Source organism: Apis dorsata, unplaced genomic scaffold (genome assembly GCF_000469605.1).
Source record: "Apis dorsata unplaced genomic scaffold, Apis dorsata 1.3 scaffold_199, whole genome shotgun sequence".
Taxonomy (NCBI): Eukaryota; Metazoa; Arthropoda; class Insecta; order Hymenoptera; family Apidae; genus Apis; species Apis dorsata.
The window spans coordinates 129,774-135,302 of NW_006263483.1; the positions used below are offsets into that span (position 1 = coordinate 129,774).

Genomic DNA, 5,529 nt, shown 5'->3' on the forward strand with positions numbered 1-5,529 from the left:
AGCCCCGTTTCGTGGCGTGGCGTGGCAGCGCTAACCGTGTAATCTTTCGAATATCTGCATTCCGCATTGGTGGAAAAGTTGGAACGGTATAATAATCGCGTAGCCGCTCTCTCGCGTGCACTCGGTATTTACCAGGCCCCTCTTGCTCAAGGGAGAGAGAGAGAGAGAGAGAGAGAAACGTTGTCTTGTTTCTCCATTCTTCCAATTGACGTGCAACATTTTCTTTAACCGCGACGACGAGGGAAACGAGAGATAATAAAATGTTGGATGGAAAAAATTAGGAAGGGTCGAAGAATTGAAGTTGTTTTTATAAATACCTTAGCTTCAAGTGCACGCGAATTATTATTCGAAACCGTTTAACTTCGTAACTCGCGTAATTTTATCCTACCTTCCTTCTCTCTACCATAGCTGGAGCTATCTTAGCTTAGCGAGAGCCGTGCCCAGTCACGTGAAACACCCTGTATCCCGCAACTCCCACGAACTGGAAACTCTCTCCTAGGTATCAATCCCTATTCCTGAATTCCTCGACAGTACATTCCTATCTGTACACGCTACCATTTCGCAATCGAATGCTCGATCGAAGGAGGAGGAGGAGGAGAAAGGAAGAAGAAGAAGGAAGATCCGTGCACGCGTACACTTCCGTTATCTCTTCCCCATTAGCGGCCGTACGTTGCTCGTATCGGACGTTAATCTTATCTCGATCGATTCTCATCGAATGGATAGAAACGTGTGATCAGTGCGAAGGATCGGTCGCGAAGAAAGGAAGGAATCCAACTCGGCTCGTCTACGAGGTGACCACCTGTATAATAATATATAATATACAGGTTTCCAGGTGAGCCACGTTTCAAAACCAACGCCAACTTTCTAATACCCGATAACTTTCCCATCACCAACGAGCATCATCGTATCATTGACAACACTATGTATATATACCATACATATATATATATATATATATATACACATCATCGACTCGTTGGATTCAGTCGACAGTCGGCCGCGACATTCGAGAGTTTCTAAGGATCGACATGCCCTGGATTAATCGGTGAATCCACGCGGGAAGTCCGTCAAACGTGGAACGCGGAGGGCTTGCGCGCATTTGTATGCAAATAAGTGTTTCCATTATCGTTCCACGATTACACAGAGAAAGAAAGAAATAGAGAGAGAGAGAGAGAGAGGCGTGCAGCGTCGAGAAAGTACGCGGACAACGAGGGACTGTTGTTCGGCGAGAGGGGAGGGGAGAGCATGGTTTTTTACCGTGGAACGAAATACAAGCTCGAATTTAGCTCACATGCGCGGAGCTCGGGTTTTTCTTCGACGACGATTTTTTTCCCCTCTCCCCGTGCCCCGGTGCTCGAAGATTGTTCCAGCGAACAATCGTTACACTGGTCGAGATAACGAGCGTTGACGTCACTCCTCGCTCGCTGACATCAGCTGTGCGCTAGCTGTGCGAACGCTGGCTACGTGACGTATCCGTCGATCGATTCGAAACGTAACGAATATCGTGGAAATATCCCAGATTTTTTTTTCCTCTCTTTCCTTAACCAATTACTCAATTCGGTCAATAAGTGGATACTTTTTAAAGGAAAAAGAAAAGAAAAAGAGTCGAATGGAATAGAATGCCTCGAGCCCACTTCGACGTAGAGAATATGTATATATATGTATAAATTAATCGTATTGTGTACGTATATGATCGTTTTCTCATCGATAATATTCGATTCGAGGGTAAAACAAACGCGAATTCTAATTCTAAAACTCGGTAGAATTCCTGGTTGATTGTAATACGCGATGGTTGCGCTCTCCTTTCTCCTTGTCCCTCCGTGTTCGAAAGTAGTGGTCGAGTAGTCGATCACGATCTCTGTCCATCGACCCTGAACTAGAACCGGGCCACGATCTGGCAAAGATTCCTCCAGGGATCTTTGTAACGTAGGAAAGAATAAGAAAAGAGGAGGAATAAAAAGGAGAAACGAATTTGAATATTCAACAATATTCTTCTCCCTGATTAAGAGAAATTAACTGTCCGCCGGCACAAGTTTCGGAATTATATCTCGCGTGGAGCTCGTAAAACGTCGTCGAAGAATCTTAATAACTGGTATCCGTTTCGAGAAAAAAAGAAAAATAAATAAACGCTCGTTCTTTTTTTTTTTTTTTTTTTTTTTACGAGCGACGAACAAAACGAGCAAGAAACGACAATTCGACGTCGTTCGAATACCTTCGAATCGGCATTCGAGATTCGTTTATTTAGAAATCTGATTTTTCTTTTCTACCTCTTCGAAATATGATTCTTCTATAAACTTCGATAAGATAAGATCCGTATCTACAATTTTCTATAATTCCATGTGTTCGATTAATAGTAAGAGAAACACATATACATATATATATATATATATATATTTCAAATTTGTTTCGAGATGGATCTTGGGTGTAACAAAAATGTTGATCGTTCTCTATTAATCTTTTTTCCCTTCAAGATTTCACGCGAGTACTTTTACGAGGGTTATTTGCCAGTTAAGCGTGTTTACAAGCCAAATAGTTGCCACGGCTTCGCCTTAACCGTTTACCATGCAAGCGCTTCAATGAACCATTCGCTGTATCGCACCTCGTTGCCACCTATTTAATTCCTGTTAAAGCCTCTTAAACGATGGCAAAAGCATCCATTTCTCTCATAGTGTATATATCTAATATATATGGAACGTCATTAATCTCGATGTAAACGTTTAACTGGATGGAACGATCATAAGCAGTCTTGGTTACGATCTATTTCATAATTCTTATGTAAAAGTCTTAACGCGATGAGATAACGACTTTACGTTTTGTAAAAAAAAAAAAGGAAATTTGTGCGATCTAGAAGATACATACATACGCGATTCTGATATCACTGAGAAATGAATTTGATCAAAAGTCCTTGCCAAGTTTAACAATGTCGAACTTCACACAGTTATTGGAACTTACAATGAGATGCAGGAAAATTGTATCTAAAATCGATAACAGAACGCTGAATTTTGAAAAGTAATTGTATCTTTAACAGTTATAGAATAACACCAAATTAATATTAATATATACAACTCTAAGATTTCAAAAAAAGATTAATAGTGATGGAAAAATTATGTTTAATAAGTTAAGTTATTTAAATTATTTCTCTAACAAACAGATCCCTCTATCGACGTTTCTCTTCATATCGACTTTTACATCGCTCTGGATAGAATCCACTCTCCATACCTTCTCGTAATTAACCCTTTCATTGCGCGATCGAGATCTCTCTCGAGAGAGAGAAAGAGAGAGCAGTCTACCTTGGTTAAATCGAAGACCGTTGTGGGAGAGTTGTGCGAACGGCACAAGGCGAAGACGCGTGGCGGGGAGGGGCGTAGGCAGAGAACCGTGGGCAAAGCTCGAGAAACGTCGCCGCGATGACTCGAACGCCGGTGATGGAAAGTCCGACTTAACCTCGATCGCAGCCAGATCCACGATATCCCGGAGGAGAGATAAGGAAACAGCGATGCCGGCGATTCTTTGCCGCGCCTCTGCCTCTCCTCTCTCCGTTCCAGCACGCGGCTTCTTCGGTCTTGGGTGGGTTTGCTAGCCATAGAGGATCTCGCACGTAACGAGCGGAGCGCCAGAATGCTGGATGGAAAATGAACTTGTCGAAGGCGACATTGTTTGTTTCTTGGATCGGGAAGAATCGAGGATTGGACAGATTTGTTAACTCGAAAGTTTTTTTTTAAAACTCGAGCTATTATTTGGAAGAATAGAATGTGAAAGTTTAGCTGGATTCGTTTAACAACGATTTTCCACCGTTTCGAATATTCGAAGAGAAATTAGAATTGTTTAGAAACTTGAACGTAGTCCAGTAGGATCAAGTAGTTTCAAATTACTTGGAATTATAATTTCATTCAGAGATCTAATTGAATGGTGGATTTGCACAAAATTTTCCATCACCACTTTGGAAATTCGGGGAAAGGCAAAAAGAAAAAAAAGAAGAATACGGTTTCGCGCGACGCGTGGCTGTTCTTCGCAATACAGGAAGCGGTATATGATTTCGGTGGAAGAAAAGAATAGGCCGCGCTCTCTCGTTCTCGAGCTCGTAGCAGTGCTCCTAATTCGGTCGAACACGCTTCGTGCACGCCAGTGAATTTCCACTTACGACGTGGACTGAGTCACTCTGACTTACCGTGCGAGCTATCGCGTGTGCCTCTCGATCGTTGCATCGTAACCTCTTCTTACCGAAAATTCTATCCATTCGCAACGATTAATTAATTTCATTGGAGCGTCTTCGAAGAAATTTCTTGGAGGCAAACACGAATCGATAAACAAGGAATGCAGTCGTATACGATTTCGATCGTGTTCCATGCGTTCTAAATTCGTCGATAACTCTTACCTGTTTCTCTACGCTACGCGTTTCCGTGACTTTTACGGAGGACGTGTTCCCTCGACAAGGCGTATCGTAAGTAAAATTATTACAGCCGAGCAAAACCCGATAGCTGTGCCAAACAAGATTTATCGGGCGTGTGTACGCGTGGCTGATCTCTCCATGCTATACGCGCGTTGATGGAAGCGTATAGCTTCGAACGACCGGTTGTCCGTCACTCGTGCTTAAGATGCTTCCGATGAAAGCTGCGGGACAATGCTATTCTTGGATGAAAACTGTCATCCTCTCCGTACAGAGACCACTGTAACGTGTCCGTCAAATCGCGGGAAACCTTTCGCCTATATCGTTGTATGTTTGATCCTTGGATCTGAAAACCACGCGAATCGTATTTTCTCCATTTAATAAAAAAGATTTTCGATCCGTAACTAGTTTCCAATCGATTTATTCGCTTCATTGTTAAACGATTGAAGAAAGAAAAATAAGAAATTACAGTGTGTTTTCTATCGTAAAAAAAAAAAGAATTCTTCTTTCGTGCTTAATATTTATTTATTTACTTAATTAACACTTTAATCGTGAGATTCGCTGACAGATATTTCGAATTTGAGCGTAAAGATTCTTCGAAAATAAATTATAGGAAAGAATCGATAATTCTTAATCGACCTTATTTTTTTTTTTTTGACACATTTAAGAAACAGTTTCAGTTTATCGAGCTACTGAATTCGAAGAAAGAAACGAAAGATAGGTCTAGACTCTCGACTTCGACTGCGAAAACCGCGAAGATGTTTGTCGATCGCGGCAGGTGCGATCCACCGATAAAACCGAAATTTATTCCTCGAACGGTTGTTTATGGATTAAAAGGGGAGGATAATACGAATTTACGCCGCGTCGTGGCACACGCAGCGTGAAATACACACGAATGGAATACACGGGGAATAACAGGGATTTTTATAGCGTCGGTGTTGCATGTCGCTGCGGGAGAGAATGTATCGCGTAATTGCAAACGTACGAACATTTACGTTTGTTTAATTTGTTTATCCGACGCCGATGACAACAGGTGTACGCGCACAAATCGCGCAAGTGATTTATATATAAGTTGTACAAATAGCAAAACGCGTACGAAGAGTTAGAGGGAGGGAGGGAGGGGAAGGAAAGAGGAGGAGGAG

The 5,529-nt window shown here is 42.0% G+C and overlaps 1 protein-coding gene across 1 annotated transcript in view; it reads left to right on the plus strand.

Annotated features, from left to right (window-relative positions):
- LOC116185518 (transcription factor LBX1-like) overlaps positions 1-5,529 on the plus strand; it is a 75,269-nt gene that overhangs the window by 5,347 nt on the left and 64,393 nt on the right. The window lies entirely within an intron of this gene.